The sequence below is a fragment of the Sebastes umbrosus genome, chromosome 22 (genome assembly GCF_015220745.1).
Source record: "Sebastes umbrosus isolate fSebUmb1 chromosome 22, fSebUmb1.pri, whole genome shotgun sequence".
Lineage (NCBI taxonomy): Eukaryota > Metazoa > Chordata > Actinopteri > Perciformes > Sebastidae > Sebastes > Sebastes umbrosus.
This window is the reverse complement of record NC_051290.1, coordinates 7,730,347-7,744,566: the sequence shown is the minus strand read 5'-3', so window position 1 is coordinate 7,744,566 and position 14,220 is coordinate 7,730,347. Positions and strand designations below refer to the sequence as shown.

Sequence of the window (14,220 nt, the reverse complement as noted above, 5' to 3'; positions counted from 1 at the left end):
GCTATTGTAAAACAGGGTGTATGCCTAAAAAGGAAAAGTGTAAATTTTAGGGCTGTCAAAGTGAGCGCGATAATAATGCGTTAATGCAAATTCATTTTAACACCACTAATTTCTTTAACGCATTAACGCGACTTGCGATTTTTAGGGTGTTGCGGACTCAATTTTAAAGCTAGAATGAAGATGATGGCATATGAAAACTAGAAAACCTAATGGATCCATTGATACCAACCATGTCATACTAGCTTGTCGTGAAGGAGGCTAAATAACGCTCCAAACTTACACTCAATTTTGGCGAGGAAAAACCGGCATGGTTATTTTCAAAGGAGTAAAATGAGATGAATTTGTGACCCGGTTGCCATGTTGAAATAAGTTGAGGAAATACCAAGTACCGCCCACCAGCCAGAGCAAACTCTCTCATTTAACAGCTAAACAGTACACTACAAGATGATTCTGAAAACATGTTATGCGAGAAATAGGCATTACAGTAACAGAATATTGATTCATATTTGATAAGCGCTTCCTAGTTTGACCGTTTGATCAGAGTTTGCGAATGATTGACAGCTGCCTCCGTTGAATGAACAGCCAATAGGAAAGCTCTCTCTCTCTGAAATGACCTGTGATTGGCCAAAGTCTCCCATCACAGGTATTTTAAAGCCTAAAAACAAAGCCATGAGGAGGAGCAGAAGTCATATTTCACTCAGAAGACTTGAATTACAATAGGCTGAATGGTTATTATGGAATTTTTGCACAATGATGCTAAAAACATTCTGCCTACTGCCTCTTTAATAAACTGATTAAGAAGGTTGGCTTCGTAATTGGCTGGAAACCAGACACTTTTGAAGTTGTGGTGAAGAGGAGGAACTGAACAAACTGTTATCCATCATGGATAATCCTGACCACCCTCTCCACCACCTACTGAACAGACAGCGGAGCATTTTCTCGAACAGACAGATTCAGCTTCGCTGTCACAAGGACCGATACAGGAAATCTTTCCTGCCCAAAGCAATAACCCTCTACAACACCTCACCTCTGTCTGACACAGAACTCTCACCTTTACAGTTTCTGTCTCAATCATACTCCATTCTGTTTTGCTCCTTCAATAATCTATGTGTCTATCTATTCAAGGTTCTTGTATACAATTAGTCTCACACACTGAAAAAGACAGTTAAGACGTGATTGTGGGGGAGACGCTAAAGGAGGCAGAAAAGTGATAATGTCTAACAGTAATCTCACACACACAATGCTCTCTCTTAGCTTAACAAACTTAAGGGTCTGTTGTTGGTGGTTAGCCCAGAAGCAGTAGTCCAGAGGTGGCTGGGAGCCAAAGCGGTCAGGTGCAGATGTGCTAAGGTCATCCAGATAGACCAGCAGGTGTTTCCTGACTGCTGGCACAAACACAACTTTGGTTCTCTTTTCTATTCGGCGATGTTCTGGATGTTATTAGAGGTGGTCTGGACAGTGGTGGAGAAACAAAGACAAAGAGATTCAGAGAGAAAACACACTGTTATTTCATTGTGTAACCAAGCAGCCGGTTGCACCAGCTGTTTAAACTCGGCCTGTGAAGTGCTTAATAAGATGAGAATTAACTGCAGTGACTCCACAGAGCTTAGCAGTGACTAAATATGAACACTTACCAACTACTGGGTGCATAATAGACTAGTGAGAAACACACAGACTGACCTCACTATGAAAATAACACTCTATACTTGTCCAGCTTAGAGTGAATAAAGAGATAAATTGCTTTCATTTCCCTCCAACACTAAATTGCACAAATACTTATTAACTTGATCTGAAACATAATTATATTGCTCGCCCTTTTGACACTGTTATTTCTGGAATTATGTTGATGCTGCAGTGATTTTGTGTTTTATTTTTTATTATTGTAGACAGCTAAAAATGTTTTTTAGTAATTAATTAAAGGGCTTTACTGACTACTGGTGCACCCAGATTTTAAATTAATTAGTAGCATTCTATGCAAGAACATACACAACACATGTAGAGGAGAGCCGGTACTAAAGTAACACTTTTCAGATAAATGTTATTTTAAAAGATAGTGTTGCAGACAGCAACTCATTGTCATTATAATCAACAATTCACATGTGTGTTTGATCAATACCAGATGTTATTTTGTACAAATGTGGAATGACTTCGGTATAAATTGACTTTGAGCGGACGTTGTGCATTGTCACTAGTCGGGAGAAAAGTTACACAACGGTATAAACTTGAATTGTTTACGTTATTCTTGTATTTATTAAACATGTCTGGCAATGTCTTTGCTTATATGTGTTTGCAAACATATTATGTCCTTTATCTTATTAATAAATTGTTAAATTTAAATTTAAATTTTATAGAATAGATAGATAGATAGATAAATAGATAGATAGTAACTTTATTGATCCCGAGGGAAATTCAAGTTTCCAGCATCAGAGTTCCATAGTGCAAAACATGTTAGTAAAAAGGCAGTAAAAAAGTTACTAGTGCAAAGTACAAAAAAATATACCAGATATAAAAATACAAGGAGATGAAGAAAACTGCTAAAACAGCTTATATTAATAAATATTATAGTGACACATTTCAGCGAAAACTAGCTGAATTCAAACAAATATTAAAAAGAGTCCCAAACAAGATTTAATCCATGAGGCGTTAAATTGTTTAGTTACACTAAAATGTCACTAGATTAAAGTAATTTGTTAGATCAACTACAGTCAATCACCACAAAATAGATTTTCCTTTCACAGAGCTAATGCAATTCTGTAAACAAATCAATCTAGACCATACCCTACAGTACCTCCAAACTCTCTGTATTTAACATAATACTTCTGGGAGTAGAGTTCTCCGCACAAAATATTAATTTTCAGAAACAAACAGAGGGCTTCGGAGTAAGCTATTAAAATGGGTGTGAGAGTAGAAAGTGTGAAGGAGGAGGAGATGGATTGATACGGGGCGAAATGATTCAAGCCAGGTGAAATGCATCAAATTGGAGAAGATAAGGGGAGAATAAGAAAAATTGAGCTATTAAAAGAGGTGCATGACTCCGAGGGAAAAAAAAAAAAGACGGAAGGAAGAAGAGGGAGAGTGAAGCAATCATAGAGGCTAGAGAGAGACAGATGAATAGACGTGCGGATGAACAGAAGGAAGGAGAGTGGATGAAGGGTAGAAAGTTGGAAAAGGCACAGAGAGAGAGAGAGATAGAGAGAGAGAGAGAGAGAGAGAGAGAGAGAAAGCAGGTGTAAGATTCATGGAGAGCACTTATCCCGAAATATATATGAATCCGTGGCAGGAAATGAGACAGATGCAGAAAAGAGAGGAGAGAGAAATGGCAGGGAGAGAGCTGCCAGGTTAGAATGACTCTCGCTCAGAGTAGTTGCCTGGGAAAGTTTGGTGGTAATGGTGATGGATGTGGAGGAGGAGGAGGAGGGTGGGGGTTTGTGGTGACGAATTGTGATGATGGTGATGGTGGTAAAGGTGGTGGTGGTGGGGGTTTGGGGGGTGATGAGTGCCTCCATCATCCCTGGCTCTCTAATAGCCCTTCATCAGAGCTGTCCAGCGCTGACGTGACTCAGCCTAATTGCGGCGCCTTGGAGCAGCGCGTCACTTTTACTCCTAATGTAGTGAAGCCCGAGATGGAGGCTATTCAGAGTCGCCAGGTGGTCGGATGGAGGCAGATGCTCTCTCTCACACACACACACAAAGAGAAGCAGCGCATGCATGCCCCAACACATGTGCTCGTTCACCTTTGCATGGACGCATCTCATGCTGTGAGTGAGGGCGGCTTGTCCAAAGTTATATTTGGCTGACGGGAGTGCTAGCATGTGCAGATGGGGGTGAATTTATGTGCATGTGTGTCCATGAATACTGTCCATGTAGTGGTACTACAGGAAAGACAAAGACAAGGCCCTACTTACAAGAGTTACTCCAGCAATTTAGTATTGCTCGAGTTATTAGACTCAAAAGATAGAAAATGAAAAAAATAACGGTTAAAAGCAAAAAACAACCAGACTTTTATTCCCAAGTATTTGTAAAGCTTCAATGACATTTGATGCCATCATTTTGTTTCAGTGGGCAACCTCCGGGTCTGATAAGTGAAGCCAATGCTGAAGTGCCTTGAACTTGCATTATTTCTAACAGCCAGCAGGGGGCGACTCCTCTGGTTGTAAAAAGAAGTCTGATTGAATAGAAGTCTATGAGAAAATGAGCCTACTTTTTTATCATTTTATTATTTTTTAGTTTTCAAATAGCTCAATATCCAACTGACATATTTCTGATGGCATCATCAGGTTAGACCCTAAAGATGCCCTGTGGAGTTTTGTTAACATTCAGTCTTTCTCACCAAAACACATCGTGTGTTTCTTTGAGGTCTAACAAACACATTCAGTGCTTTTCTTCCTCATAAAACATTTGCAAATCCAATTTTGTTTATAAACTGTGCGCATTATTTTGCACTGCCTTGTTGGCACATTGATATATCTGTTGCACTTGCATGCACGATACAAACACAGTGTAATACATTGCCTCACAGCGGTCAAAAACTCCATACAGGTGTAATTTGTCCCACTCTAACAGGTACAACTAGGCTAACAGGACATTCTTATAGAACGGAGTGCTGCAGGAAAGAGCAGAGGATACAGAGAGATAGATGTGTTGTAGATTTTGGCGATAAGATTTTATCACATCATACGTCCACCTGTCATTTTTCAATTTAGAAACCCTATGTGGTTTGACTGCAGAAACTGTTGCTTGTCGGGGTTTTTTAAAGTGACATTTTGTACACTGTTTAGGCAAAACGGTTTCTGATAAGCAGTCAGCAAAGTAACTAAACTGACAAACGGGGAAATGGATGAAAGGATGAGCGGAAAGTGGGATGAGATGAGACGGGAAGGATAAGAGGGGGAGGGATGAAAGCATGACAGGAGAGAGAAAGACGGAAGAGATACGGGATGAAGGGTACGAATAGAGAGAGAGACACATGAAAGCATAGAGGGGGTAACAGGGATGACACGATGATGTGAGATAGGCAAGGTGGAAGGAGAAAAAAGGAAAAGATAACAGGAGGAGAGACGGGAGGGTGAGGAGAGGAAAGGGAAGGGAGAGGAGGGTGGTACATATGGGGATGAGAGAGAAATGGGTAAACTGGGGTGAAGAGGGTAGGAAGACATGCACAGGATTAGAATAAAACAACCCTGACGGACAGAAAAGTCTTAAAGTAAAGATAGTCAAATCAATGACACATCATAGATAGATTTGCCACTTTTAACAAATAAAACTTCCATGTGTCCTACATAAAAAAACTGCCCTTTTCCCCACTACACAACGGAGGTGATTCTATATATGGAGGTGACGTTGGTGACTGTGAGTGAGCAAGCCTGGCAGCAGGTGGCTGTCAGCTTGTATATAGTGTCAGGTGCACATATACACACAGACTCACACGTATACGCGTACACCACCTGAGGTCAGGTACACAAGGCCAGACGGTTACTCACTTGGCAGCAGAGCACCAGTGCTTTGGCAGAGTACCGTCTAAAGAAGAGCAGGTTTTGTTCTTAGTGGCGGGTAAAATAGTATCCTGAAAGAGTTCAATGCATAAAAAGTTTAGACAATGTGGGTGCCTGCCAAGAGAGGGATTTCAATGTGTTGGACAAATAAGCAGCAGGGGAGTTGTGTATTATTCACAGTCTGTGGTGTGATTTCAGGAGCTATCAGTGAGATTTTGCTCTTCAGTAAGCTGTGAAAATCTTCAAAACATGGACGAGCAATCCGGTGACTCGCCAAAGCGTGTACAGTAATAGACCCGCCTGTCTACCAGAGGGTATCAGAGTCACGTTCTGCTTCGCCAAGACGTGAATATTACACGTGTGTACAGTATGAAGGTGCATTACCAGCAGGGTGAAACAAAACCACTCACTTAGGTTTAGGAAAAACGTCATTGTTGGGCTTAAAATGTATGTAAACTAAGTAAAATACTAGGACTGTCAACCGATTAATCGATTGAAAAGCCAGTTTTTCCTCGCCAAAATTTTGCGTAACTTTGGAGCGTTACTCCTTCCCGACAAGCCGGTATGACATGGTTGGTACCAACGGATCCCTTTGATTGTTCTAGTTTCGTATGATGCCTAGTGTAATATCTAGCTTTAGACAAAGTTGTGTTAATGCCAAAGTGCATTGACATGTTATTATTGCATTAACTTTGACAGCCCTATAAAATACCTACAGAAACAACCTAACATAAGTACAGAAAACACGGCACAAACATCACTATAAAACACGTAACAAACGTCACTAACGTCACTAATGTAACTTACAAAACAAAACAGCGGTATCCTGGTTGAAAGTCCTGTGTTTGTTAGAAAGAAAATAAACTTGCATTAACAGATCTTTTATTTTAACTGAATAACTTGTGGATTAATACTACGAGCGACCCCTTTCACATAGTCATTGTTAATATGAAAATATTGATTATAAGTAGGTAAGTAGTAGAAAGTAGCGCTACAGCAGCAATGTGACTCATATCGCCAGAGCCATGCAAATAGAGCACCTCATGTAGAGAGAAAAGTTCTAATGTTGTGAGAAGTTCAAGAGGTTTAAAATACCTTTGTTGAGCTGCCAAAGTACGCAGACTTCCACGAACCCACTGATGGGATCAAAGACAAACACTCAACACATGGAAACAAAGACATGCATGGCTATGAAGAAAAAAAAAAGTATCTCCTTGTATGCTGCTTAAGTTAACCACAAAACAAGTACAACTTCTCTCCAAGTTTTCAACTGAAGACAGTGATATGAAAGTAACAATAATAGCTTAAAAGGTGGACTACAAACATTTGATGTTCATGTTATTTCCACTTCACAGACATAACAAGGGAAAGCTATTCAGCATGACGCCAGTGATAAAGTTAATAGGGTGGTGTGGGATGGAGTCAGCCTCGACATTTTATGTTCCTGATTCAGTTAGATGAAATGTCATCTAGGGAACAGACAGAGATGACTCCACAGACCAAACTAAAGTTCTCAATATATATATACTGTATATAGTTAGTCTAGGGATAGCGCTATTGGAATTGGATCAGGGAATATCAGATGAACATATTTTGGAGAAAAGAAATGGACTAACTCAATATTTAGATCCCAGTTGCAGCGTCGTGGTTCAATAACAATCGAGGGTCACTTATACTTTTCTGGACTGGAAAACTAATTAAAAATCAAAGAGTATTTGGGGGAAAAATGGTTCCAACAGTATTCCCTTGTCATGCAACACTATTGGGAACATCCAACAGGTGATTAGAGACTTTTGCACGTCAGCATATGTATATATTTATATATGGGCTATACCTCTTGGAGAGGCCACGTAACCTTTCCAGACATTATTCTCAAATATTACGTATAAAATGGCTCGTAGATTATTTAACAGGATTACTAATTCTTCTTTTAATGATATCAAGGATACCAGAACTTGTGCAGTGTCTATTGTGGTCAATTAATATGGACCAAAAAGAAAGTGCAATAACAAATATTACAGTCCAGTCCAATCAGTGACAGCCACAGATACCATACTTTTTTTGTTTTTTTTCCACAGCATTTGATTTATTGATTGCTGTCGGGATGTAAAGAGAATTTCAACAAATACAATAAAAAATGTTTCTAAAATATATTACGTACCCTAGCTTTAAATGCACTAGATTATGGCGACAAAGCTACGTTGTTACCTGGAGTCCTTCAGCAGCTGTCTATCAACATTAATACAAATCCTGGCTATTAAATATGTAGAACTAAATTATGACATAATGGTAAAAGTGCAAGACTAATGGCTGTATATGAACAAGCACGCACAGTAGTTTAATATACTGTGTGGTCAACAAGGAAGGGAAGGGGCTGTTTTAAACAATGGATGCTCATTCATATGGTAGAAATTGTTATTGTATTGAGAAAGGAGTGTGAGTTTGCAGGGCAGGTTAAGTTTGATTTAATGCTCCCTCCATCATTTAATCATGTTAAACACACAAACACGGCGGTGATTTGTTGGCTGTCACTTTGTTTCATTTCTAATGTGAGCCAGACTGTCAGCTAAATGGATCAAGCCACTTGGATGTTCCGGCTCCTTCTCTGTTATAAGCTATTAATCCTGCTGTCTTTGTGCTTCTGCCTTGTCGGATTTTCAGTTTGTTTCCTTTGTGGAACTTTTAGTTGTTGCCCAGAAGAAAACAACTTCTAGTCGGTGTATAAAAATGATGTGAAACGTGACACTTAACACAGTATAAACTGGTCAGTTTTCCATTTCTCACCTGTTCCTCATCTAAAAACTCAAGAGGAGAGGCAGAAGAAGTGAGTTAAAGATGACCTATTGTAATACTTTTTAGGTGCATACTTGTATTTTGGGTTTTTAGTTACCCGAACCAAACTCTTTGGACTCCAGCTCAGCTCTAACTAGCTTTGTTTGAGGGTGTGCAAAACTAGCTGCCAGGCAGGTATTATGCAAATGTATTACTTGGTGACATCACCACGTTACGGAAAAAAAAGGCAGGACTTCAAGCCAGGCTTTTCAGGCAGTTCAGGGGCAGTGTTTCTGTGGGGGAGAGTAACTCCCTTTGGGCTTTGTAACCTTTACATGCATAAAAAAACACACACTAACACACAAAAGGGAAGGGAAAAAGCACAAAAGCATAATAGGTCCTCTTTAAAGTACAAATACCAGTAATGATTACTCAACACACTTCGTGCGAGCAGTTATAAAAGACTGCAGGACTACCTCGCATCACTGTCCCACCCAAACACACACTCTTATTCGCCTCATACTTCTCTCTCCATACGTCTTTTACTTTTTATTAAGAATATTTTACAGTGTGTGTACTATACTTTGACCCTTGTACTCCTGCTGGTAATCTAGGAATTACTAAAATGTCAAGGAAGTTATCAAAATGTCCTCCCCAACTTAACATTTTGAAGCATTTTCACAGTGTTGATGCAAACTTCGGACCTCTACAAATGCTGACTCTTTGTTCAAACATGGCCTGACATTTCAGGGCTCAACAGTAAGGATTGCCCGCTTCCTGGGGGCAAGTAAAATGCCACGTCGGGCTAGTAAATCTAGCAACTGCACTTGTTGATCTGGTAGAGGTAAAAAAAATAATTGCACATTGTTTTTTTTTCTGGAGCTGATGATGGAAGTAGCTAAGGAGTGAGCCTTCTTATATATTATATTGGTGTTTTACCATTGTACAGCACTTTGGTCAACTTTTTGTTGTCAATTTCTCTATAAATTAACTAAACTTGAAATTTTAGCCATCTTGCTTCCTTCTCATCTCTGTTGAGAGTTGCACATGTGCAGTATCAATCGCAAGAAAATGGCCGGTAAAGAAAAAGTTTATGAGCTGAAGTGCAAACAAGAATTTCAATTACTCGGGGAAACAGGAGTTTAGTTGGGTGGCGTTAAAGGGACTCTGTAAGAATCAGAATTGCTTGTTAACAATGACACCTGTGGCCCGGGTTCTTCACATTAATCACTGATAGAGGAAACCCAGAAAGTCGCGGAAGGTCTCATTTTTTAGGTTAAGTTACAACCTGTTCACACATTGGCAATAAAAAACAATTTATACACTCCCTTTAAAGTATTTGGGCGAAACTTCAACTATGTATTGCACAGTTTGCTGCAAGTTTGAAAGCAAGGCGGATAAAACATGACAATTAACTTTAGTTTTTGCTGTTATTTGATAACCACTCATAATGTACATCAAACAATTTGTATTGGGGAAAGTAGAAATGTACCTTAGGCAAGTAGATTTCTAACTTTTAAACCCTGCATTTCCATATTTCCATATTTGACCCAAAACAGGACCATAATGTTGTAATAAGAACCATTTTTGTCTTTCATTTTTGTCCATGTTACATCACTTCATGCTCATTTATTCATTAGTGCCCTCACATTGGCATTTCCGGTTTGTTACACTCCAAACCTGAGGACTAGGACAAGTAAAAAAAAAAGAAAACGAACAACAGGGAGAGACAGACAGACAAGCAGAGAAGGAAATGCAAACGCACGATTGACAAGTAAAACTGTCACAAGCCTTCTGGGATTGAGCCTTTTGGCAAATAAAGGAAGGAGGGAAAGATAAACAAGTGGAGCTGAAAGGAGGAGCAGTCGAGCGCTCAAGCAGGCACACGCAATCACACACTCTCACACACATACGTTCACATATAGACTCATGCGTCTGGTGATGCACCTGCACGCGTGTTCACATAAGGACAGACGCAACAACAAAGCAGATGGTACCCTAAGGGGCCCAAACTACTCCACAACGGAGTTCAAATTCAATAAAGGGTGGAAAAAGATATTGAGGCAAATGAAAGGCGTGCCCATGAATGCAAGGGCGCACACACACACACACATGCATACATGCAGAAGTGGCAGCAGGTGATAGCATGATTGATTTATAGATAGATTGGTGGTTGTGTCTCAGCTGTTAAAGCCATCTCAGTGCATGGACCGCGATGCACAAACACAGCTGGGAGCAGGCAGAGGGGAACAGGTGATCGGAGCGGAGAACAGTGCAGAGATAAATATCGAGTCGCTGTGATAAGAGGTGGAAGGCATGAAAGGCAATGAATTTGAAGGAAGAGAAAGCGGCGGAGCAATTAGAGGCGGGGAAATGGAACAGAGGAAAGGAGGGAGGAAATAAGGGGCGTTAAGGGGATGAATACGATGAATGGATGCAGTGAAAATGGATGGCTGTGTGTGTGTGTATGTGTGTGTGTGTGCAAAAGCTACAGAGTGTCTTCATTGGCTCTTGTGTAATGGTTATTATGGGGTTTTTAGTGCGTCCTGGTTCTACCCATTGACTTGTATATGGCCCACATCCATTTAAACAAAGAACAATGTACTGTATTTCATAACACACACTTTTATAGCAATGCAATATTGCGGGGATGATTTTGACTGAAGGGAAAACACAATAGATGGGCAGTTATGTGTATCCATGGTGATGGCTGCTTCCTGTCATCTACTTGTTTTTTAGAAGTAGCAGTATAGGACCAAGTAAAAGTTCAAGTACAGTGATGTGGTACTAAGAAGTAGTTGGATGTCAAAAAGAAATTGGGGAATGAAAAGTGTGTAAAGCTAAATAATCTTTTAACAAGGCAGGATGACTTTGTTGAATGAATGTTGACCTATAGAAAGAGATATAGAAGTAGGGCTTAATGTGTTTATACATGCACACATGTCTGTGTGTGGTTGTGCATCGAGGTTAGCGTGGCGTCACTGTGAACAACGATGATGAAAGAGGAGCAAATGCGGATGAGAACGCATACATCAGAGTCAGAAAAACACCACCAACAGCAAGCCAGCCAGGTACAAAACGCGGGCTAACAAACCAATCTGATGGCGGCTCAAAGAACGTGTCTACCAAACAAACTGAAACAACAGAGAGATTAGAGCTGCTGTCCCAAAGGTGAACTAGACAGGATGAAGGCTTGATGGAAAAATTACACAGGAGCAAGGCACATAAACAAACACGTGTGCGCTTTTGAGTCCGTATGCATCTGTATATGGAGGCATGAGGGTGTGAGTGAATATTTGGCTATAGTGAAATATGTGTTTGTGTGCCAGCAACACCGTGCTGGTTGAGAGTCCTGGATAAAGGTCTTGCTGGGAGGGACTAAATAAAAAGAGAAAGGTAAAGGAGAGAGAAATGTTCAGGTGCATTAAAAGATGTTTTGGGTGATGGAGAATGAGAGCAGATTAAAAAAAAAGGAAAGTGGTAGAAAGAGCAGAAGAAGAAGAAGACGGGATTTGGCTCTTCTCTGTGGGTCTTGGTATCTCCAGTGAGCAGCACTGGGCCTCAACAGACCACAGAGAGAGAGAGAGAGAGAGAGGTGGATGGGAAGGAAACACAGGAGGTAGTGGATGAGAAATGTCTTGCGCTGGCTGGCTGGCTGGCTGGCTAGCAGACACCTGCCTGTGACTCACCAACCTCCTGCTACTCAGCCCCCTCTCTGTCCAGTAGGGAGGAGTGAGCTTGGGCAGAAAGAGAGGCTGTTAAGAAAGGAAAAGGACAGTGGGGTTTCCAGGTAATGATGTGTGAGGGCTAAACATGGACACGGTTTGAGAGAGAAGGAGAGCGTGGAGGGGGCAGATAGCTCTGATAGGCAACGGGACACAGCTGCATGAGAGATGCCTCCCCCTCCACCTCGTTGTCAGGAGGTGACGGTGTGGATGTGCGTGTCCAAAGTACTGCAGATACTTCACTTCCAATTTCAGACTACATGCCACTTCTAGCTCAATCTGTCTCTCTGCCTGCCTCTTTCCACCTTTTTTGAAATCTCTTAATCTTTTCAGAAGGGCTCCTAGGTCGTCTCTCTCTCTCTCAAATGTCACTCCATGTTCCCCACAGCATCATTGGTTCACAATAAACCAGTATGAACACAACTCTATTTGAACTCTGTTCTCCTGTCCAACACACTGGAGCTCAGGCCTCTTCCTTTTCAGCTCTGGGTCAAGACTTGGAACTATTTTTTTGGTTGTTGTTTTTTTTTTATGTAGTTGTGCTCAACAGATAGAAAGAACACTGTGTCCATACCAACAGTGCAGTGCGTAAACATTTCTTCTCCAGCGCTGGAGAGTACCAGACAAGTGCTAGCTGTATGTAGAGAAGTGTCAGTATTTTTTATTTTTATTTGGACATGTCTTTTCCACTGAAACTTTGCCCAAGTGTGGACTAACTAGATGCTAATTTTATGCTTTCCAGCAACTTTAAATAAGCACATCTTTTTTGGTAACACTTTATAATAACCGTCATTTCTAAATTGTAAATTGATTGTTAATTAACGTAGTTTATAGTTATTTTAATGTTAGCAAACAATTAAATTGTATTAATGTTTACTAATTATTAGTTATGTTATTATTTCTGTTATTTCATCATTAGTTTGTGTAATATGAAATAATTGTTTATAAATGATATATTGCATCATAACTGATTCTTCATTAGTAAACTATTTACTAACCGTTTATTGTTGTACACATTATACAATTTTATATACTACATTAAGGATGTGTTAATATAACCAAATGATTTGTAAACCATTCAGATATTGTTTGTAAAACATCTATAAACATTACATAGATAGATGGACCAGAAACCAATTATTAAGCATTAACAAAGTTTTAAAAATATCTGGTCCATCTATATAATTTTTAAAAATGTTTTACAACTGATTTCTTAAAGGTTTACAAATAATTTTGTAGTCATTAAAAACACTTATATATATAATATATAAAATGTTATAATATGTGCAACAATAACATGTTACAATAACATATCATTACTAATAATTAGTACATTATTAATTATCATTTCATTGTTTGTTAACATTAAAATAACTATTAACTACGTTTAATTAACTATCAAATTAAAGTTATTATAAAGTGATACCTTTTTATGGCCACATGGGGGCAGCGTAACAAGCTTTAAACATAACTGACATATAATCACATCATAAAGTCGTGCGGTCTGCTCGACTGGACACACAGAGTACGCTGTGTTTATCAGAGCTATTTCCACTGCATCACATTCATGTTCAGTAGGTGAGATGTTATTATCACTGTGTGCATTACTAGTAACTGAGTGGGCTCTCCACCGGCCTATAAAGGCTACCACTGTTTTTTCACACATGCACAATTCAGCACGGACCTGTTGAAAATCCCATCATCTCCAACCCTCTACAGCAGATGTAGAGGCATCTACACGCAAGCGGAAAAATGAACACCATCTCTTTTTTTTTATATGTAGCAGCTGTGTGTATTGAAAAGCAAACTTACACGGTGTAAAAAACATATTGGAGCTACAATACTGTGTGCTGGATCGAACAAATCCATTTTCACAGCAGCTTTACTATAGCCTACAAGCATGACAACTAAATGCTACTGAACCAGTAGCCCACTTTTCTGCTTGGACTTTTTTTTTTTTCCTGAATGGAGGATAATAGTCATGACAACAAAAGCCCTGTGGGTCTTGTGCCAAAAACAAACCGTTATCCCCGCGTGCACAGTGAAACAAAGAACAGTAAGTTCTGCAGACGATAATTTTAGATGCACTGATTACACAGTGGAAGGCTGCGGCTGATGCGTGCAATAAAAGTGGGATAAATGTGTGTGAACATAAGGTGCCTGCCACAGATTTCATTTTATTTATATCATTTCACTGTTTTCTACTGCTGGTAATCATTGCTTTATGAAAA

At 39.7% G+C, this 14,220-nt stretch overlaps 1 long non-coding RNA gene across 2 annotated transcripts in view; it reads right to left on the bottom strand.

Annotated features, from left to right (window-relative positions):
- LOC119481245 overlaps window positions 1-14,220 on the bottom strand; it is a 63,027-nt gene that overhangs the window by 1,550 nt on the left and 47,257 nt on the right. For both annotated transcript variants that reach the window (XR_005205144.1, XR_005205145.1), the window contains one exon: window positions 5,481-5,563. This is a non-coding gene — a long non-coding RNA (uncharacterized LOC119481245). The remainder of the gene's footprint in view (window positions 1-5,480; window positions 5,564-14,220) is intronic.